The sequence below is a fragment of the Chrysemys picta genome, chromosome 8 (assembly GCF_011386835.1).
Source record: "Chrysemys picta bellii isolate R12L10 chromosome 8, ASM1138683v2, whole genome shotgun sequence".
NCBI lineage: Eukaryota > Metazoa > Chordata > Testudines > Emydidae > Chrysemys > Chrysemys picta.
In genome coordinates, this window is record NC_088798.1 from 53,874,033 (window position 1) to 53,898,147 (window position 24,115).

A 24,115-nucleotide genomic window follows, 5' to 3' on the forward strand; every position below is an offset into this window, starting at 1 on the left:
AGTTGCGTACCTTAGTTCGAATTGGGGGGTTAGTGTAGACCTGCCCTCAGGGAAGATGGTCTGCTGCTCTGAAAGTTCGCATGCTCCCTATTTGTGGGAAGATATTGTTTGATACAGTTCTAACCTACACAAAGTGTGCCCAAGGTAACTTACAGAAAGAAAACGTGAAGCAATTTTAAAATATAGAAACAGAGCATAAGATTAGAATTACAGAATTAAAGAGAATTTAGAGATAACAAAAATCCTATGGCAGTGTAGTATTTCATGGGATAGGGAAGGAAAACTGAGGACTTGTGTGATACTGGAGTAAAGTCTATGCTTGCACTGAGGGGAGGAGGAAATGATTCATGTAAGCATCACTCACATGTCTAAGGCTTACATATCCTCATTTAAGCCCAAATCTTGAGAGCCTTACATAAACCCTGACCATAGGCGTCGCAACCTTTGTAGAAGTGGAAGGGGAGGGCGGCCAAGGTCAAAGTGGCAGGGGAATTAAAATACTATTTAAATATCCCACAGAGCACAACTGTAACATAAGTGACCAGAATACAAAAGGAAGCCATATTATAACATTTAAGGTATAATTATAGTATGCACAAATGAAAAAAAATAAGACCACTTTCATTCTAAACATCAGGACTGCATTTTATTTTTGCACTTCTTTTATTGTACTTCATTCACTTGCATTTATCATTTTACTACATACATTCCATTATTCATACTGCACTAATTAATATTATTGAACTGTAACTTGCAATTCTGTAACATTACAACAAAATCATCATGCATAGCTTAAAAATTGTAACCTTAAATTGTAAATCTCCTTGGAAAAAGGCATCAGCCAAACAAACAAACAGCTTTGAAGGGAGGTAAACATGTCCCCATCTGACAGCTACCATAAAAATGTTTTTTTTTCTAGTGTTTTATAAAAAAAACAAATCAAAAATATATTTTTAGAAAACCTAACAAACACCATCAACAGGCTGTAGAGATAGAAGGAATACGATCTCTATTAAGCAAAAAATGTAAACAATGCAATTTTGATCACGCGATTATCTAGGATTGCAGTGGATATCTAGGAACGCATCTGATCCGATCTCATAGTGCATCTTGGCCTTTAGCGGCACAATCATGTTTTTCCCACAGTGCATATGTTTTTTTTTGTTTTTTTTAAACAAAAAGAAAGTGTGGGGGGCATGGCCCCTGGGCCCCCCTGGTTCCAGCATATTACCCTAACTCAGCAAAGCAAATATAAGGGCATGCTTAACTTTAAACGTGTGTAAATCCCACTGAAGTCAAAAGGAAGTTTAGCCTGACTAATTCTAAAGTAAAGACCACAGGATTTGGCCTTTATAAATGGTTCAATACCTACTCCTTCCAACATTGCCATCACAGCACTATGAATGGACATTATACATGTGGAGGAATGGAATTACACTGCATAGTCTCCTTTGTTTTCTATGTGATGTGTTCCACAATGAATGAGTTCTACAGTCCTTGCAATCTCTGTATCATCTTTGGCATGCAAACAAGTGATGCATACTAGCTATCATATATGAGTTTACCTATATACTGTCTGGATTGAAAAAAAAAAGTTACAGATTCACAGTTAAAGTTGGGAATTTACTCAAATTCCAGTGAACTTTTATAGTTTTTCTGTATTTCCTTTTCCAGTATTGCTGATTATTGAGATGCATGTCTAATATCCCCTGTTGGACCACAAAAAGCCTTTTTAGTTCTGTGGCACTACTGAACAAAATAATAAGACAAGCTGTTTTTTCAACAAGTAATTTGAAATGACATTGCTGTAATGTTTTAACAGGCTGGAGCAAAGGTAACACAAACTGCAGTTATATGCTGAACTCTGAGGGAAAAAGCAACAAAAAGCCTCTCTCTTTCAAAGGATGTTCTTTCTTGAAAGTGAAATTTGAAGACAGACAGACCTACAGGGCTGAGAAAAAAGAAACCTCATTCTGCTATTACTTAATAAGTTTAATACTTTTCAACTGCACATTTCCAAGGGGAACTGATTTTTAAATAATGAATGCCTATTCAAGTGTCATTAGTGAATTATCCAGAACTCAAAGCTCACATCTTGTCAACATTCTATTACATGTGCGTGCTATAATACAGTGAGAAATGTGAACAGCCTCCTTCAAAGCCTGAGTAAATGAATCTTGTGCAGGAGACAATGCAGGGATTGGAAGAAGTAATCCTCCTTCTTTTCCCCCAGCTAAGAGGCAGTGACCTGGGTACCTGTACAGTGAGGCTACATCAACACTGCAAAAACAGAAACAAAAACAAAATGCAACAGCAAGTCTCAGAGTTCAGGTCAGCTCGCCTGGGCTCCGGGGCTCATGCCTTGGGGCTAAAAATAGCAGTGCAGACATTCCCGCTCAGGCTCTGAGACCTGCCAGAGTATGAATATCTACACTTGCTATTTCTAGCTCCATTTGTGAATCCCGTGAGATCAAGTCAGTTGACCCTGGCTCTAAAACTTGCAGCAGTGTTATTGTTTTTTCCAATGTAGCACTCCTCAGTTGCTACTATGATCCTGTGCCATGTAGTGCATGTAGCCAGTGGATCCACAGGAGATGAAACCAGGGCTCTGCAAAGATCATCCCCCAGCCACAGCATCAGGGTGGATTGATTTAAAAGAAAGCGATTTAAATCAGTAAGCAGAAAATCTTGATTTAAATCATCGATTTTAACTGTGTTTTGCATTTGAACTTTTAAGTTATTTTTGTAAACAGATTGATTCACATTGGCTGGTATCCATTAAAACATGTTGATTTGTAACTAAATATAGCCTTTCCACTAAATTTGGTGCTCCTTTTTGCTAACCAGGAAGATATAGTCTATTTATACATATTCATTTAAGTAATTATATAGCTTAATTTACATTTGTTTAGATTCTTAATTTTTGGTCATTTTTATGTTAGAAAATGTTGATTGATGCATTTCCTAGATGATTAATATTTTAGTTGTGATTTGTGTCAAGCGCTAGTTGTATGGAAATTCAACTTCAGTTAAAGGTGCACAAAACCAGACTATTATTTTTTTATTAAATAAAACTACCTTAAATGTGCTGGATACAAAAAAAGTTTTACCAAAACATGTTTTATGGTTAAAACTAATTGATTTGTGAAACAAAGAAAGTATTATTTGTAGTCAGTGAATGAACTGATTGTTTCACGTCCTCATGACCTTCAAGATTTTAGAACTAGTACATCTCCTCCTCTCACACCTAGTTTTTATTCATAGATTGGCAGAGGAAAACATGCTTTCCTGCTTTTTCAACTCCCAATCAGTTTCTTAACTTTGAATGAACCAGTCATTGAACTGAAATGGGTGAATAAACTGAAACGAAGAAAATATTCTCTCTGCACCTGCAAAAGAGGCTACTGATGCCAAAAGCTAGTTTAGCAGTTCTACAAACGTTGGTTCCAGATGCTTAGCCAGTGACTTCCACCAGTTCAGTAGTTTGACATTCTTTAAAACTTTGCAGCAAACATGTACTGCTTATTTTTTGTATTTACATGATTTTCATAGATTATAGTACGGTTAAGCCTTACACCATAGGTTGTCATTTTCAAATTTAATTTTAAATAGCTTTATTAAAAAAAAAAACCCACAACCACCCTGTATTTAATTTTCATCAAAAATCCAGCTCAAATTAAAAAACTGTTTTGTTTTTTTTTAATTATCCCTTTTTATTTACCCTACAGCATGTCTCCTCCATGGGCATCTAGAGAGAAAGTCTATCTCTGCTCTTCCTGGACTCCTGCATGCTGCAGAACAGCGGCATTCCCAGTTCCAGACAGAGTTCCTTCTCTATTGTGGAGAAGTCAGAATAATACTCCAAAGTAGTGACGACTGTAGACAGTACTGTGTGGCCTACTATGGTGTCTGCTGTGGTATCCTGCGTGATAGCATAATGTTTGGTAAATGTGCATTCAGATGCCATCTGGCCACCTTACAGATATCAGGAATAGGTACGTTATGGAGGAAGGCAACGGATGTTGACATAGGTTGAGTAGAATGAGTTCTGATACCTTCGAGTGGTTGGGCATTCTGAATACGGTAACAGTTAGAGATCCACTTGGAAAGGTGTTGCTTAGAGATAGCCATACCCTTTGATCTCTCGGTAGTGGAGATAAATAGCTGCAGGGACTTACGAAATGGTTTAATCCTGTCTAGATAAAAGGCGACTGCTCGTCTGATGTTAAGGATATGTAGAGCCGCTTCGTGCAGAGTCTCATGAGGTTTGGGATAGAATGCAGGTAAAGTATATTGGTTGGTTAAGGTGGAAGGTGGACACCACCTTAGGGAGAAATTTAGGGTGGGGTCGCAGGGTAACTTTATCTTTAGAGAAGGTTGGGTAGGGAGGGTAGACCATCAGGGCGCTTATTTCCCCTACTCTCCTTGCTGATGAAATAGCAACCAAGAAAGCTACCTTCATAGACATGTGGAGAAGAGATAAGGTAGCCAAGAGCTCGAAGGAAGGTTTCATAAGACCACGAAGAACTAGGTTGAGATTCCAGACAGCTGCCAATGGATAAATCTCAGGGTAGAGATTTTGCAGGCCCATGAGAAAGCGTTTTATTGTGGGGTGGGCAAAGAGTGAATATCCGTCCAGCAAATCATGGAAGGTGGTGAGGGTCGCAAGGTGTACTCTGATGGAGCTGAGCAAGAGCCCGTCCTGTTTTAGTTTCAAAAGGTAGTCTAGGATGTTAGGGAGGGTCACGGTATGGGGTGCCAAGTATTTATGGAAGCACCACACGGAAAAGCGTTTCCACTTTTGCAGGTAAGTCTTACGAGTGGAGTCTTTTCTACTATGCAGGAGGACATACCGGACTTGCTCAGAACAGGCTAATTCATGGGTCTGGAACCATGAAGGAACCATGTCGTCAGGTGGAGTTTCTGGAGCTGTGGGTGAAGAAGCCGGCCGTTGTCCTGAGAAAGCAGATCTGGTCTGTTGGGGAGAGTCCGTGGAGGATGGATAGACATGCGGAGCAGGTAAGGATACCATGTCTGTCTTGGCCAAACTGGGGAAATAAGCATGACCCGGGCCTTGTTGTCTCTGATCTTGCGTAGAACCCTGTGTATCAGAGGGATCGGTGGAAAGGCGCACATGAGAGAGTTGTTCCATGGGATGAGGAATGCGTCTCCTAGGGATGCAGTCCCAAATTGCGCTGGAGCAAAATAGGTGGCATTTGCGATTCTGGGTTGTGGCAAAGAGGTCTATAAACAGGGTGCCCCAGTGGGAGAAGAGCTTTTGTAGTATTGTGGGATGTAATTCGTGTTCTTTGGAGAAGTGTCTGCTGAGTGTGTCGGCGGTAGTGTTGTGACATCCGGGTAGGTATGAAGCGGGAATTTCTATGTGGTGTTGTATGCACCAATTCCATAACCAGATGGCCTTCATGCATAGGGAGTGTGATCGTGCTTCCCCCTGTCTGTTGATGTAAAACATACATGCTATATTGTCCGTTAGGACACTGATAGACTTGTTCTTTATGAGGGGGAGAAAGTGAAGGCAGCTTGTCTCACTACTCTGAGCTCTAGGAGTAGTATGTGCAGATGCGTCTCTGGCAGGGACCAGTGGCCCTGTGCCAAGTATCTCCCCAGGTGCGCTTCCCAACCAATCAGGGAAGCATCCGTGGCGAGCATGAGTGCCGGGGAGCATTGCTGGAAGGGAACGCCCATGCAGAGGTTCTCTGGTCTTGTCCACCATTGTAGGGAAGCTAGTACGTTCGCTGGAAGAGTTAGCATCATACAGAAGCTATGTCTGCTGGGTTTGTAGCTGGAGTTGAGCCAACCCTGGCATACTTGACCACAAAGATGGTGGCTGCCATGCGACCAAGGAGCTGTAGGCAAATTCTTGCCTGTATCCTGGGACGAACAGAGAGCGTGTGTATGAGATGTGCAATAGCGAGGAATCTGTTGTGTGGGAGTGAGGCTCTGGTTCGGATTGAGTCCAGGTGATCTCTGATGAATTCGATCCGCTGTGTAGGTGTCACAGTGGATTTCTGGAAGTTTAGTTGCAGACCTAAGCTGTGGAAGAGGGAGAGGGAGAAATGGGTAGCTCGTAATGTCTCGCCGTATGAGTTGTCTTTGATGAGGCAATCGTCTAGGTAGGGGAAAAGTCTGAGCCCGTGTCTGCGGAGGAGGACCACGACTACGGCTAGAGTCTTGGAGAATACTCTCGGTGCTGTGGAGAGTCCGAAAGGGAGTACCCTGTATTGAAAGTACCCTGTATCCGAGCGTGAATCGCAGGAAGTGCCTGTGGGCTGGATGAATGGTTATGTGAAAATAGGCGTCTTGTAGGTTGAGGGCTGTGAACCAGTCCCCTTGTTCCAGTGTGGGTATTATTGTGCCCAGTGTGACCATCTTGAATTTCTGTACACGTATGAATTTGTTCAGTTCATAGGTCTAATATAGGCCTCTATTCCCTGCTCTTCTTTTGGATCAGAAAGTAGTGGGAGTAGAACCCTTTTCCTCGATGTTGTGTCGGCACAGGTTCCACTGCACCTAGCTGTAGAAGATAAGCCACTTCTACGTGAAGTAGGTGCTTGTGAGAGGGGTCCCTGAAGAGGGACGGGGAAGGGGGAAAGATAGGAGAGTAGAATATAAAAGGGATGGAGTAACCGGACTGAACTATTTCCAAGACCCAACGGTCCTGTGTGATCTGCTGCCAGGCATGGTGGAAAACCTGGAGGCAGTGGCCAAATGGGCAAATAGGCAGTGGAGTCAAGGGGTGGTCATGCAGACCCTCGACCAATGCTTCAAAATTGTTGTGTGTTTCCCCGATGGGTGGAGGTAGCTGGTTGCGCTTGGTTTCGTCTGCGCTAGGAGATCTAGCGCGATTCCTGGCTATATTGTATGGTCTGGGCTGGGACCGGTGATATTGTTGTGTGCATGGCCTCTGATAAGGTTGATACCGTTGTCTCCTGGGAAGGGATGGGTAAATGCACAGGGTGCGCAGGGTTGCTCTAGAGTCTTTCATAGTGTGAAGGACTTCATCGGTTTTTGTGGGGGTTTTTTGAAAAAAGCTTATCTTTATCAAAGGGGAGGTGCTCCACTTTGGTCTGCAGGTCTCTGGGGATACCAGATGCAGACAGCCAGGAAGATCTGCGCATAACCACCGCAGCTGCGGTAGTGCGGGCTGCTGTGTCCACCATGTCTAGAGATGCTTGTAGGGCCGTTCTGTAGACCAATTGGCCCTCGACAAGGACTGACTTAAAGTCTGCTCTCCTGTCCTCCGAGATATGGGAGGTAAAATCAAAGAGTTTATTGTAATTGTCGAAGTCATAGCTTGCAAGTAGGGCGGAATAGTTTGCAATTCTGAATTGCAGAGTGGAGAAGGTATAGACCTTGCGGCCCAAGAGGTCAAGGCCTTTGAGGTCCCTGTCTTGCGGGGTGGGCCGGTAGTGCGGCTGTTTCGTCCTGTGTGTCGCTGCATCCACTACAAAAGAATTCGGTTCTGGGTGAGAAAATAAGAAGTCTACATCTTTAGCAGAAACATAATATTTACGTTCAGCCTTTTTGCAAGTTGGTGGGATAGAGGCTGGAGTCTGCCAGAGGCTGGAGTCTGTCAGCTGGTTCTAGGAGTGCTTCATTTATGGGGAGCCCAATCTTTGAGGGCACAGAGACTTGGAGGATTTTGAGGAGTTTGTGTTGTGTCTCCTGGACCTCCTATAAAGGGATGTCCTGGCTGAGTGCCATCCTCTTGAAAACTTCTTGGAATTGTTTAAAGTTGTCCACATTCTGTGGAGGTGGAGGCATGAGGGCTCCGCCTGGAGTGATGGAGAGTTAGGAGTCGATGAATCAGGGTATGGTCCATAGCCCACCTCTTCAGGAGCGGGGTTCAGGCACTCTAGAAGTAGATGGAGCTGGAGATAGAGGCGCAGAAGCTTGTGGTCTGGTGGCAGAAGCATGAGGACGAGTGGCAGCAGGAGCTGGCCAAGGGTACCACTGAGCCAAGGCATGGGATAAGATAAGTTAGGTGCCACCCACGGGGGGGAGGGAGGGGGTGAAGTAGGGAAACTGAGGCTGGTGGCTGTGACCCGTGACCTGAGGTGCAAAAGGTTCCAGTGGAGGAGGAAAGGCAGGTGGGGAGAACTCTGCCTGCTGCTGCCTATCAGGCTCACTGTCAGTGAAAGTAGCCAGATCAGGTGGGGAGAGCGGCTGGTCAAAGAGTGAGCACTGTGTGTCAAGCAGCGGAGAGTCAGGCTGAGGGGCCACTGAAATGTCGTCCCGACTTAAGAATTGCTGCTGCTGCTCCCTGGGCTGTGATCATGCCGAGCGTGATCTGTGCTCAGAAGCGTGCACTAACTTCTGTTTTGCTTTCCCTGGTGCTGTTTGTAGGCTCCCTGCGGGAGGTCCGCTGCTGCTGGAGTGGCAGGCAGGCTCGTTGCGGATGTTCTTATCGGCAATGGGGCAGAACACGCTGTCGGCACTGGGTCTATTTTCGGTGCCGAGGGAACCGGGGCCGAGGAGACATTCCCGGTAGGGGAAGTCGGGTCCCTGCCTCTGCGCTCCGCAGGAGCCATGGCTGAGGTGCTGGGACGGTCAGAGGCACCTGCCTTCGGCGCTGCCAGCACTGAGGGTAAGGATCTCGCAGGAGACCCTTTACCCTTTTAAAAGTCTCCAGATGGAGACAGTTGGGCTTCCTGCCTCTTTGCATGAGAAGAAGTAGTATTGTTTTCCATGGGACAGTAGGTGGGCTGTGGTTTGCCGATAAAGGTTTGATAAGGGCAGGGTAGGGTGGGGGTAAGAGAGCGGAGATAAAGATGGTGTTGGGACCTTAAGTAAAGGTGATACCTAGTGCCTCTGACATTTGAACTACAAACTTCCAGTTACCTAATTTCAAATATTTATAGTTATAACCACATTCTAATAATCATTATGGCATTAATATTTATAGCACTGGCAGCCTTAATTGCTCCAGTAATTTTGTGTATGTGGGAATTCCCTTAGTTATTTAAGTTTTGCATAGATCTTGGATGTGTGAGAGCTTGATGCTGAAGAGTCACAAAACAAGTTGCAACAGAGAATTGGAGCCAGGACGTCTATAGAGTTTAGACGCTCCACAGGAATCCTGCCCTCGACCCGCTCACTCTTTATGGAATTTACAAGCAGCACAAAAATCCTGGTCCCAGCTCTTTCCCTGCTTGTTTAAGTTCTGCAGGAGTCTCCTCCTCAGAGATTATAAGCAACATAGGTTTCTCAACCAGGTGTTTTAAATTCACTTTGATCTTGGGCACTGATCCTAGAAATACTTCATACCTTGAAATGATGCACAGCACTTAGAAATAATTGTTAGAGGACTTTTCCAAAAACGAAACAGTCATTTTTACATCACATCTCTCAAACAGGTTGAATAATTCATCTCAACCAGGAAGTCAAATATCAGACAGGATGGATAAAAATCAATTTAAAAAATAAACAGATTTTTAAAATGTAAATTGGATTTTTTTATTTAAATTAAATACAGGCTTATTTTTTTTTAATAATTTATTTAAAAATAAATCAGAAATGTACAACTTATGTTAAGGCCTCAGTGTATTATAATCTATTAAAATCATTAAAATTAAATATAAAAATAACATTAAACTTTAAAATGGACACGTTTTAAAGAAGTTCAAATCACTGAACTTGTGGAAGTCACTGGCTAAAGCACCTGGAACCAGTTTTCTGACATACTAAACAAGCCTTTGATTGTAGGCACAGAGAATATTTTCTTCATTTCCAGTTTATTCAACTATTTCAGTTCAATGACTAGTTCAAAGTTAAGAAACCAATTCAGAGTTGAAAAAGCAGAAAAGCTTGTTTTACTCTCCCACATCTATGCAAAAACATTGGAAGTGAGATGGTGAGATGTACTTGTTCTAACATCTTTAAAGGACCTGGTAACCAGAAACAAACAGTTCAATTCACTGACTACAGATAGTACTTCCTCTGTTTAATAAATCAGTTAGTTTTGATAACCTTTTTGATAAACCTTTTTTTCTTATGTATTCAGCACATTTAAGGTAGAGGGTTTTTCTAAATGCTGTTTTTATGCATTTTTAATTGAATTTTAATTGCCGCTTAAATAGAGCTTGACACAAATCACAACTAAAAAGTTTATCATTATCTAGTAAAGAAATACATCATTTACCATTTTCTAGCATAATAAAATGTAAAAATTAAGAATAGGAATAAATAAAAATTACCATATAATTGGTTAAATAAAGGTACATAGATAGGGCACTACCAATTTCATGGCAGTGAAAAACATGTCACGGATCGTGAGCTAACCCCTTCCCCGTGAAATCTGATCTCCCACATGCAGCTGGGAGGCTTCTAGCTGTGAGTCCCGGACTGGCCCAGGAGGGATAGAATTTGTCCTTCCCCTAAACAGTCACTCTTGGGGGAAGATCAGACCCACCTCCGGTGCCTCCCCCGCTGCAGGAAGCTCTGGGGCTTGGCAGTAGCCCCGGAGGTGGCTTGTGGAGGTGGGTCCGATCTCCCCCTGCTGCTGGGAGTACCCCAGTTGTTGGGAAGGGAGAGGGGGACTATTTACAAGTCCCAGACGGCCTGGGGAGGGACAGAACCTGTCCTTACTGGCCTGGGGAGGGACAGGATTTGTCCTTCTCCTGCATGGCTGCTCTGGGGTGGGGACAGGGGGAAGGGGAGAGATCAGACCCACCTCTGGGCATCTTTTTGGGTTGTGACCCTTCTGGTTACACCACCATGAAATTTCAGATGTAAACATCTGAAAACATGAAATGGACCAATTTTAAAACCTTCTTGCCATGAAACTGATCAAAATGGACAGTGAACTTGGTAGGGCCCTATATATAGATAAAGTATATTTTCCTGGCTAGCAAAAAGTAGTACCAAATTTAGTGCAAAGCCTATATTTAGTTGTAAACAAACATGTTTTAATGGTTACCAACCAATGAGAAGCAAAACATGATTAAAATAGATGATTTAAATAAAGGTTTCCTACTTGCTGATTTAAATCATGATTAAAGTCAATGATTTAAATCAATCCACCCTGATTTCAGACAAGTCAAAATTCTCCTGTGGCAAAAGACTACATATTCAAAAATTCACACAGAAGGAATTAGAAGTTGCTCAGTTTGAGAGTATAAACAAATAAACCGTCTAATGGAAACTGTCTTACCTCCCTAATTTTGTAAGGCTATCATGGCTCCATAATACAGTATTTGCTCATGCATGAGAAAAATCTACATTTGTTCTCTCAAAAATCATTGTATATTTGGTAAAAAATAAAGGTGACAATCTACTTTGAATGTAAAATGACTACTTAGGAAGATAAACCTATCAGTCAAGATGTGGACTAGATGCCTAAAATCCATATGAAGGTGCCTGAACAGATGGCCTGGTTTTCAAAAGTGTTGAGCAGCAACTCCCATTGATATGTGTGTGTAATATATATATTACACACACAGATTGATGCACAGTAATGGAATATATCAAGACCAATTTTTGAGAAATGTCAATTATTGATATGCTGTCATAAGTAGCCAGGTTTCCGGTTATACACAAAGCACTTCTTCCTAGAATAATACACAAAAATACAGTAAAAAACATATGTGATGCCAACATATTGAAGAATCACTTGCTAGAGGTAGGTAAAAATGAATATAATTCCCCGATGAAAGATAAATATAGCTTTCTAGGTAATTATAGTGTCATCAGAAGTAAGAAAAGAAAATATGTGACCGATTATGAGCCTTGCAGCCTCCACAGTAGCGTAGGCAGTTGTAGGATAGCTTGAAGAATAACTGGGAATATCCACTTTGAAACTACTGACACTCATAGAAAACAACTTTTATTGACTTCAGTGGACATTGGATCAGGCCCTTTATAATTCAGAGAGAGGCTAATGTTTAGAGTTAAGAGTTTTATATTTGGTGCCTTTCCTGTTTGCTGAATATTACAAACCAGTAAGTCCAAAATCCAAACTGCATATTAAAATACTACATTTTTGTCACTTGTTGGCAGGCACAATAAAAACACATGAACAAAAGGCTTAAGAAAAATGCAGCCTAATACATCACACACTATTCTATTGTTCTTTCATTTCCTATGTGCCATGCATCCCTTCATCTTCCCTGCTCTTACGAAGTAAAGCTATACTGATGTGTCCATTATGATGGGCCTGTGCTGTATTTTTCTAAGAATAGGTCTCACCCTAAGAAGTGCACAGCACCTAAACGACTACTGACCTCAGTAAGAGTTTGGCACTTCTTAGGGTGGGACTTTTAAACTATAAGGCAGTGGTTTCCAAAGTTTTCTTATTGTGTACCCCTACCAGCTGCCCGCATATCTATACCCTTCTCATCACTGTTACTTTGTGTGTTCTTCTTAACACTACCTGTTTTCAGCCATCTGTCCATATTTCACTGTTACATACAGATATTATTATAGTGTGAGGTATACAACTGAAAAAAACCCCTAAGTTCTGAGCTCAGTTAGACTGGACAGTTGCGTGGCAACTGAACCCATGCTGTACAGTGATTGGAGGTGAGGGCTCTGTATGTAAGCATCTCTGTATATCTATGTTCTCACTTGTACATCTTAAAGTAAATTAACTACGTATTTTATATAACAAATTCCCACAGAGTTTTAAAGCTTCATCTGAGTAGCCTATTATGAAAATGCAATAAACAAAACAATTAATAAATAAAATTCACTATTACACAATAACTTCTGTGTATCCCCAGAGATGTCTGACATAACCCCAGGGGTATGCGTACCACAGTTTGGGAACTCCTGCTATAAGGTGGTCAGGGAAAGGACATGTGTGATACCTAAAGCTCTATCTACATTTATTTTGCTATACAGATTAACACTAAATAGTAACTGTGACAGACCCAGACCAATGGGGTACAGGAGTCTGGTAGAGGGCAAATATACTGGTCACTGGATGACTAGTTTTCTGTTCCCTGAGTGACCAGAGCAGGGGCTGCACTAGAGAAATCAGGAACCTGCTAGAACCCAGTTAAGGCGGGCAGGCTAATTAGGACACCTGGAGCCAATTAAGAAGAAGCTGCTAGAATCAATTAAGGCAGGCTAATCAGGGCATCTGGGTATTAAAAGGAGCTCACTTCAGTTTGTGGAGCGAGTGTGAGGAGCTGAGACCAAGAGGCACAAGGAGCTGAGAGTTAGAGGGTGTGCTGCTGGAGGACTGAGGAGCACAAGCATTATCAGACACCAGGAGGAAGATCCTGTGATGAGAATAAGGAAGGTGTTTGGAGGAGGCCATGGGGAAGTAGCCCAGGGAGTTGTAGCTGTCATGCAGCTGTTACAGGAGGCACTATAGACAGCTGCAGTCCACAGGGCCCTGGGCTGGAACCTGGAGTAGAGGGCGGGCCCGGGTTCCTCCCAATTGACCTGGACTGTGGGTTCTTCCAGAGGGGAAGGTCTCTGGGCTGTTCCCCAACCCACATGGTGAATCTCTGAGGCAAGAAAATCCGCCAATAAGCGCAGGACCCACCAAGATAGAGGAGGAACTTTGTCACATAACATATATTTTACACATACCCTATAACAAAAATAGATAAAAAGTCAAATCTTTAAGTACCTTTTCTTTTTACATGGTTAAAAAAAAAAAAAAAAAAAAGCAAGTATTGGACAGAATCAGTTGTATGATATTGTCATGCACAGTGTGGAATATTCTATATGAAGAGAAAACCACAAACAATGAAAAAGGAAGAAGGACTTTGTGGCATGTACTTTGCCACTATTGCAAACGTACTGAAGAAAAACAATGTAATTGGCTACAAAGAGGCAAAAAGCAAACAAGCTGAAAAGAAAAGCTAGATAAATCATTGTACTTGTACAACAAATTCCCAAAATCCATCACGATACAAAAAGGAAGGCAGCAACAGCCCTAAACAGAAAACAATTTTGGGGGGTGGAGAAAAGCAAATATGCCATTGGCATTCTCAAAAGGCAAATACTCTGAATGAAGTTCTCCATCTGGAAACAGATAATTCTGCTCAAATGTGTCACACAGTAACCATGGCAATGTAATGAAGAAAAACAGCGCTCATTAATAATGGTCGGGATGATAAATGAGCATATCAACTTATAATATTGAAACAATTATTACCGGGCAAAAAAGTATAGGAAAACAGTGTGGAGAATTGCTTTAGGACTCTCAGATTCCTGTGACCATACTGACCATAAGGGAGACAACTAGCACAACTATAATGCTACAAGAGTATTTCCGGTGATGATGACACTACATTCTGGCTCAGTCAATAAAGGGCAGGAATCCCTTACCCCCCAAATACACCTGTGCATGCTGTGACTTTTGGTAATGTCTCTTATTTATTAAGCCCTAAAATAGAGCAGTGAGAACTACTACATATTGTCAAGAATTCAGCTGGCTCTTGGTGCAGTCGCAACCCAATGAGCTTGGCTGAGCCCAATAAACCCTCATTATGTGACTGTGCTTTCTGATTGGATTGAAGGGCCAACAGCTCACCATTTAAGCCTTGTACCAAAAGCAGCATAGTGGCTGCTCAATGTGTTCCACATATGCAGCTGTGCCAGACCTGGTTCCTGCTCTGGCCCTTGCTCCTACCCGTACCTGCTTCTGCTCCACCCCTAGTCCCAACCTTCCTCAGAACTCCTGACTCCTGGCTCCGACCACTGGCTTGACCCTGACCATAACTGTGGCTCTGCATCTATGGTTGTTCTAGCTCCTGACTCTGACCACTGGCTTGTCTCCTGACCATGACTCCAGTTCTGCCCTCTGATTCTGCTCCGACAACTAGGCTAGATTCCTGTTCCAACCACTAAGTAACTCCGCCTACACCCTGCTGTATGACACATACCCTACAATGCATTTCCATTTTAGACATGTACAGAATGGCAGGTTTGCCTGTATCCTAAAAAAATAGACGTGGGTTAAGATAAGCCTTTGTTCTTTATTTTTAGTGATGTACTGTGCATTAGACACGAGGCATGTGGTTCTATAGTCACAGCACTGAGGAGAAAGTTTCTCAATCATACCCTCATTTTTCTGTGCTTCAAATTTTCCTTAATGTCTCTTGCATTTAGATCAGATGACATTTAAGTTTATCCTTCACCCCTTATAACACACATTACTGCTCTGTAAAATACGAACCTCTTGTCCAACACACTGTTAGGCAAATTTCTCTGTACTGTAATTATTCCTACTGGGTACTGTAATTATTCCTACAGCTGTGTTCAAGATACACACATAACAACAGTCATACTAGGTCAGACCAAAGGTCCATCTAGCCCAGTATCCTGTTTTCTGAGAGTGGCCAATGTCAGATGCTCCAGAAGGAATGAACAGAACAGGTAATCATAAAGTGATCCATCCCCTGTTGCCCATTCCCAGATTCTGACAAACAGAGGCTAGGAATACAATCCCTGCCCATCCTGACTAACAGCCATTGATGGACCTATCCTCCTTGAACTTATCTAGTTCTTTTTTGAACCCTGTTATAGTCTTGGCCTTTACAACATCCTCTGGCAAGGAGTTTCACAGGTTGACTGTGCGAAAAAATACTTCCTTTTGTATGTTTTAAACCTGCTGCCAATTTGGTGACCTCTAGTTCTTGTGTTACGAGAAGGAGTAAATAACACTTCCTTATTTACTTTCTCCACACCAGTCATGATTTTATAGACCTCTATCATATCCTCCCTTATTCATCTCTTTTCCAGACTGAAAAGTCCCAGTCTTATCAATCTCTCCTCTTATGGAAGCAGTTCCATACCCCTAATCATTTTTGTTGCCCTTTTCTGAACCTTTTCCAAGTCCAATATATCTTTTTTGAGATGGGGTGACCACATCTGCACACAGTAGTCAAGATGTGGGCATACCATGGATTAATATAGAGGCAATATGATATTTTCTGTCTTCTTATCTCTCCCTTTCATAATGATTCCCAACATTCTGTTTGCTTTTTGAACTGCTGCTGCACATTGAATGGATGTTTTCAGAGAACTATCCACAATGACTCCAAGATCTATCTTTCGTTGTAACAGCTAAATTAGACCCCATCATTTTATATGTATGGTTGGGATCATGTTTTCCAAAGTGCATTACTTTGCATTTATGAACACTGAATTTCATCTGCCATTTTGTTGTCCAGTCACCCAGTTTTGTGAGATCCTTTTGTAGCTCTTCGCAGTCTGACTGGGACTTAACTATCTTGAGTAGTTTTGTATCATCTTCAAACTTTGCCACCTCACTGTTTACCCCTTTTTCTAGATCATTTATGAATATGTTGAATAGGGCTGGGCTCAGTACAGACCACTGGGGGACACCACTATTTACCTCTCTCCATTCTGAAAACTGACCATTTATTCCTACCCTTTGTTTCCTATCTTCTAACCAGTTACCAATCCATGACAAGACCTTCCCTCTTATCCCGAGACAGCTTACTTTGCTTAAGAGCCTTTGGCGAGGGACCGTGTCAAAGGCTTTCTGAAAATCTAAGTACACTATATCCCCCTTGTCCACATGCTTGTTGACCAGAGCTGCCAGTGCAGGAGGATTGTCCAGGAAAACAGGAAACTAAGCATCTGGGCAGAATATGCAGAGGCAAAGGATAACCAGGTGGCAGAGAAGCACGTGCAGAGGAGCAGATCAAAGAATCCAGGATATTCCATAGTTCCTTGGCTGTGGAATTTGCTGCCCAATTGTGCAGTAGTCTTGGGTTTCCTTTTAGTTTTTTTTAAATCTTATTTCTAGCCTTCCTGGCTGTGAAGAAAAACTTCCTGTCTCAACCCTAAATTACTATGATAACTCCAACCACAGTTTGTCAGCGTACCACAGACCTTCCACACCAAATCATAAGCCTCTACCACTTGAGCTAAAAGAGTAACTCCAAACCACTCATGGGAATGGGGAAGACAGTACATTTACTGTACATAGGGGTTGGCTAAAGTAGTAACCGGTCATAGATCTAGCCACGTTCTGCCTTTGTGGCACATCACCAAAGTGCTGTGGGGGGGAATCCAACTCCTGGGTCCTCAGGTGTTTTAAGATTCCTTGGGTTTCAACAGGCTGCAGCACTGTTTCCTTCCTTGGCCCTCTGGTACATTCCCTGGGCAACAACTCTGTCTGCTACTCCATCATGGGAATGGAGCGCCTCAGCCCCCACTAGGGATCAAAGATTCACAATTTCTCACCTACAGAACATTTAAAAGCTAGAGCCCTATTTTGACAAATGATTGTATTTCTCATTTTAACAATAAATGGCAAATATCAGGAAAGCTTTTAGCAAATCTTAACTACTTTAAACATATTTACCAGTAAAGTGAGCCTCTTAGCTGCTAAAACCAAATATGTCAGTCTAATATGTGAATGTCAATGGAATGATAGCAGCACAGTAGATGCCATGGAAGATCAGCAGTAGACGAGTTAAACACTCTCCAAAGCCCGTTTACAAAGTAAAGATTTTCAGGTAAAATGTTGCCAACCTGACAATGGTCCTCTCATTTTTTAGCAAATGTGTGACAAGCCACCATGACAACTGATCTCAATTCTGACCTTTGGAGTAATTCAATGTTGATGGCTTGTTCAATGTTGACTTCACTGTGAAGACTAACAACTGGGTTGGTGGATTTCACAAATATCTACTAGGAAACTAACCATATCATTAACTCTCATTACACAGGCCAACAAATCAGCCCTCTGATGACCAACCTTGTCCATATTTGAACAGTGACCAATTCTGCTGAGTCGTCTAGTCCCTTGGCAATTCTACATCACAATTATTATGGACTATTCTAACTACATGGGTTTTTCAGTGCTGTGTGTTACGTACTGAATCTAAAATGTGCTCATTGCCAAGAGTACTGCTGAAGTCAAGTCGGTGAGGAGCGCTATATTTTTTAAGAGTGCAGTTGCACAAATAAAATACAAATATTGCAAACAAATTAAAAAGTGATCAGTGATAATGTTGCTTGGAAAACTGTAAACAAGTATAAATTTCAGCATTATAAACAAGTTTCTAGGAAGACTACTCTGTGGTGTTTTGATTTCTACAAAGTTCAGACAGGGATCTCAGAAGAACTTGGTATTGCACATTTGACTAGTAACGCTAAGGAGGTTTATTATTTTTATTTTGCAGATCCTGGGAGAAAAAAGATCAGTCGTTGGCTAGTCAGCATGGAGGAGGGTTACAGGATTAGATGGAGCATGGTCTAGTCCAGTTTGGCAATTCCTACCTTTCTGGTATGAATTAAAGTGAACACCTGGTAGGACCAGCTATTTTTAAGGTTGCAAAGTAGTTTCCATTACAACTCCATTTTCACACACACTACTTTCTGAAACATCCACCATTGGGGCAAAAATGTCCATGCTTGATCTCAGTCTAAAATTGGATTTGGAAAGTTTGAACAAAATTCCTTTGGCTGTATTGAGTTCTACTTTTCCTGTTTTAGGAGCACATAGGGTATAGAGAAAAAATAAGAATTACCCCAAAGGCTATTTTAATACAGCACAAAGAATCAATAAAAGACACAATCACAATGTGTAAAAAACTTTGGAGGTCACCATTGAACTACTAAACTAAACTTCTCTTTCATGGTACAATCTTTAATTACAAGTTCTCCAGGCTTCTTAGATATACATTTGTGTTTAAGGAAACATTGTGTTATATATTACATTTTATTACATTATTGGAGAAATAGTCATGTGATCACACAATTAAAGACGGTCAAGGAATGCTTATGAAGCCAAAGAACACACAGAGTTGAGGCTGTTCATTCATAATTACCTTTCATATACAGTAACTCCTCACTTAACATTATAGTTATGTTCCTGAAAAATGTGACTAAGTGAAATGATGTTAAGCGAATCCAATTTCCATTAATGTAAATGAGGGGGTTAGGTTCCAGGGAAATTTTTTTCACAAGACAAAAGACTATATATATATATATATATATATATATATATATATATATATATATATATATATATATATATATATATATACACACACACACACACACACACACACAGAGTAAGTTTTAAACAAACAATTTAATACTGGTACACAGTGATGACGATTGTGAAGCTTGGTTGAGGTGGAGGAGTTAGAGGGTGGGATATTTCCCAGGGAATGCCTTACTGCTAAATGATGAACTAGCAATTGGCTGAGCCCTCAAGGGTTAACGCTCACACTCTACAAGGCATCAGGAATGGAGGAAGGGTAGACAGCATCGCAGACAGAGACACACACTGTGTGTGTGTGTGTGTGAGAGAGAGAGAGTGTGAGAGAGAGAGATGCGCATTTCCCCTTTAAGTACGCTGACCCTACTCTTGAGTACACTGCCTTGTTAATTAGATCAGCTTGCTGAGACCGCAGCTGCTGCCAGCAAGCTCCCTCCGTCCTGAGCCCTGTCCTGTGTCCCCCCACTCTATGGAAGATGGGGTAAGCAGGGTGCAGGAGCAGAGGGGAGGGGAACACTCTGACAGCCCCCCTCTTCTACCTCTCCCTCCTCCCCCGCACAGCAAGCAGGAGTCTCGGGGAGCAGCTCCAAGGCAGAGGGCAAGAGCAGCACATGGCGGGGGAGGGGGGGTGCTGAACTGCCAGCAATTGATAGCCTGCTGGGCGGCTGCTGCACCGGGAACTTAGGGGAGCTGCCAGTCCACCCTGGTTCCAAGTCCCCACCAGCTAGCTGCAATGGGCTGCTCTTCCTGCAAGCAGTGGACAAAGCAGATGGCTGCCAAATGACATTAGAAGGGAGCATTGCACAACTTTAAACGAGCATGTTCCCTAATTGATCAGCAACAAAACGTTAACCGGGACGACTTTAAGTAAGGAGTTACTGTATTCTGACTTTTTGGTGCTTAAACCATGAAACTTAACATTACATGAATGTCCTTTCTTTTTCCCATTTAATTAACATGTAGCTCTGAGTCTGCTACCACATTTTTAAAAGGAAGCCATTCCTCAGGTGAAGGAGATTACTGACATGGTGCTGTGCAGGAAGAATATTCCGTAAATGTGATTATCTACAGCCCGCTAAAAAGATCAAGTCAAGAAATGAAAACAGGAGAGGAAACAAGAAGAAGGTATTAAAAGGAACAGAGAGAAGAGAAGGGATGGTCTGTGGCTTTGAAAATATTGCCAGTCAGATGTAATATCCAGGTAAGTTGGGGCGAGGGGACTGGGGCATTGTGACAGCGTTACTAGACATATATGTTCAATAATAGCATGCTGTTCAGTACTGGACTGTACACAGAGGGGTGTTACAATAGATCCTAGAGTGGCATAAAGTTCATAAACACCTTTCCAGTCATTTGTTACATTTATAATGTTACAGATGTGTCTGGACCAGGGGTCGGCAACCTATGGCACGCGTGCCAAAGACGGCACACGAGCCCATTTTTAATGGCATACTGCTGCCTGCCGGGGTCCCGCTTAGACCGCTGCTGAACCCTGAACGGGGTCGACGTCCGGGACCCCGGCAGGCAGCAGCGTCCCATTTAAAATCCTGCCCGGCCCAGCCTGCTCTTTTCCGCCCCCTGCCTACCGCTCTCTCTGGCGGGGGCAGGGGGCAGAAGCAAGCTTGGTCCTGCCAGCTGCTGCTGTAGGGCAGGCTCCACCAGCAGCCAAGCTTCCCCTTCCCCCGCCTCTTCCCCCAGTGTGCTGCGTTGTGCCCCGCCTCCTCTCCCTCCCTGCCGCCGATGGCCCTTGCAAGGGAGGGGAGAAGAGGAGCCCCAGCGCCCTTGCTGCTCAGATCGGGAAGGAGGTGGAGAAGAGGCAGGACTGGGGCCTTGGGGAAGGGGGGTGGAATCAGGGTGTATCTCTCCAGCCCCCTGCTGTGAGCGGCTCACGGCAGGGAGCTGTGAGCGGCTCACGGCAGGGAGCTGTGAGCGGCTCACGGCAGGGAGCTGTGAGCGGCTCACGGCAGGGAGCTGTGAGCGGCTCACGGCAGGGAGCTGTGAGCGGCTCACGGCAGGGAGCTGGGAGCACCTCCCGATCCCAGCCCACACCCCAGACCTCTGCCCTGACCCCTGCACCCCCCTCTCACACCCCAGCCCCCTGCACCCTCCCCCCATGACCCCAGCCCTGACTGGCACCCCCCACATATACCCAGCCCCCCCACACACCATGCCCTGAGTCCTGCACCCCCCTCACACGCTCCCAGCCCTCTGCCCTGACTCCTGCACCCTCCTCACACACACCCTACCCTGACTCCTGCACCCTCCTCACACATACCCAGCCCCCCTCAACCCTGCCCTGACTCCTGCACCCTCCTCACACACACCCTGCCCTGACTCCTGCACTCCCTACACATACCCAGACCCCCCACACCTCCTGCCCTGACTCTTGCACCCCCCACATTCCCACCTGCACCCCTCTCAACAAATGGGAGCTGCCCAGGTAAGCACTCCACACCCAAACCTCCTGCCCCAACCCTGAGCCCCCTCCCTCATTCTAGCTCCTGGCCAGACCCTGCACCCCAACCCCTAGCCTGCTCCTTCACCCCCAGCCTTGTGCTCAGTGCACCCCTACCCTGAGTGCAGAGAGAGAGGGAGAGAATGGGCCAGAACCAGGGAGAAGGTAGGTACCCACTCTATGTGGGCAGGGCTGGGACCCCAGACTGGCAGCGGGCTGAGCGGGGCCGGCAGCCGGGACCCTGGCTGGCAGGAGCCAGCGGACGGAACACCCCAGACCAGCAGCGGGCTGAGCCACTCAGCCTGCTGCTGCTCTGGGGTGCCGGCCCCGCTCAGCCTGCCGCCAGCCCGGGGTCCTGGACGCCAGCCCCACTCAGCCTGCTGCCGGTCTGGGGTTCTGGCTGCTGGTCCCTTGCCAGCCGAGGTCCCGGCCGCAGGCCCCGCTCAGCCTTCTGCCGGCCTAGGTGAACGGAAGCCCAGGCCGGCAGTGGGCTGAGCAGGCCGGCGGCGTAAGATCAGTATTTTAATTTAATTCTAAATGAAGCTTCTTAAACATTTTGAAAACCTTGTTTACTTTACATACAACAGTAGTTTAGTTATATAATATCTAGACGTATATAGAGAGACCTTCTAAAAAATGTTAAAATGTATTACTGGCATGCAAAACCTTAAATTAAAGTCAATAAATGAAGACTCAGCACACCACTTCTGAAAGGTTGCCGACCCCTGGTCTGGACGTTTATAAGTACAAATAAATACAGTGACCCTATTCCAAAGAAAACCTTGCATCACTCAGGAACGATAAAAACAGAGAACAAGGAGCAGACCTTACACAGATAAATCTCTTACATAGGGTGTGACTACGCAGTAGCTGGGAGGGTGCTTCACAGCATAGGTAAACAGACACGTTTTTTTCTGCTTGAGCTAGTGTGTTAAAAATAGCGTGGCAGCAGCAGCATAGGCAGCAGCTCAGGCTAACTACCCGAGTACCACCCTGCCCAATCCTATGGGTACAGACTCGGGTGGTTAGCCCAAGCCCCTATCTGTGCTGCTGCAGCCAAACTGTTATTTTTAGCATACCAGCTCAAGCAGAGCTGGCATGTGTCTGTCTGCCCACTCCGGGAAGCATCCTACCAGCTGCTATGTAGACGTCCCCTAATTTATAAGCTAGTGGCATAGGAATAGGACTGGGGAAGAGAAGTGGCACTTGAGTAGTGCTTGAAAGGCAAAGCAAATAACAAATCAAGGTGTAAAACCTACCCTTCATCAACAGTAGATCAATGTTTTTACTAATAAGTGAAATATACACACCACTTTCTATTGCACCTAAAAAGCTGCTTTAAATATATATTTATCCTATATGCTAGGAGTCCTGTGAAATGTTTTTTTTTCTCATAAACACACAAAAGACCTGCCCAATTACATATTTCTCTAAGACTCTGAACCATTCTGGGTTTTTTTAGGGTATGCAATATTTTATACATTACAAGGACTGAAAATACACTAGTTTGATGAGGTTTAGAACTGGCTATATTCAGTCTTGGCTATATTCCCAAAAAATTGCTACATTCGGGGACCAGTGAAACTTTACCATCTGATATTTCATGAACCATCAGGGCTATAAAAACAAAATGCTAAATGCTGCTGGGTGGAAGGGATCTTGCAATGCCACACAGCTTTCATTTCTAGCCATGAGACAGTGGACTCGGAAATCAGAATGAGGTGACTTTTAAGCATCTCTTTCTCCTCCCCTTTTTAGCAGCCAATATTACAACACTGTCAAAAAAGAGCTTGGAATCTCAGTTGACAAAGATTCTGGCAGCTAAAGTTTCAGAATTCTTCTGGGCATTTAAAAAATAAAAATGAAGATAAGAACTAGGTAGGCTTTTTATAGCATAGAATTCACCTAAATTAACATTCAGAACAGGGACTTGAACAGGGTTTTACCACGTCTTAGGTGAGTGCTTGAACTATTGGGGGGTGGTTGGTTGGTTGCTTGCACGCGCGTGCTCGCTCGCTCTCTCTCTCTCTCTCATTTTTTTGTGAACATTTTTGAAAGCTCTCTGTTTTGATGCCAAATGAAACTAAATGTCAAAACCTCAAAATGTTTTCACTAAATGGAACTTTTGTTTTTTGGGCCAGCCCTACTAGAAACACTTGGCAAACCAGAGTAAATACACTCAGGACCAGTCATTTTTTTCACTAATGTGTGTGTGTGTGCGCACACACACACACTATATAAACTGTACATACATTGAGAGTTTTCCCTCTCCCACACCTTTCATATGTTGCGTTCTTTGGGAAGGAGTGTGGAGAGGAAATCAATATGCCTAGCATCTGTGTCCTCACTATGTACCTGATTAGAGGAAGCTGTGATTTGGTTGAAAGGATGCAGGGAGTGTAGACGGTAAACAAAGCTGTCAGAAGTACTAGAGGTTCCAGAGGATTGTATGTGGAATAGACTGGGGAGGGCAGACTAACAACTGCACTGGGGTAGGAGAGCACCGTATAAAATGTGTAGCAAGAACTGCTTGCCTATGTGCTCTCCTCAGTGTCATTGGTTGTTTAGATGGTGTGCCTGCTGCTCAGTGCACTACTGTCCTGTAGGAGGCATAATTTTGTCTGTAGTGTCTTTGAAAGAAGATCTGTAAAATGGGTGCTCCTGTAGAGAGTAGGTGGCTGTCAAAGGTAATGCAATAA

The 24,115-nt window shown here is 43.6% G+C and overlaps 1 protein-coding gene across 10 annotated transcripts in view; it reads right to left on the bottom strand.

Moving 5' to 3' along the window:
* C8H1orf21 (chromosome 8 C1orf21 homolog) overlaps positions 1–24,115 on the bottom strand; it is a 241,691-nt gene that overhangs the window by 124,783 nt on the left and 92,793 nt on the right. The window lies entirely within an intron of this gene.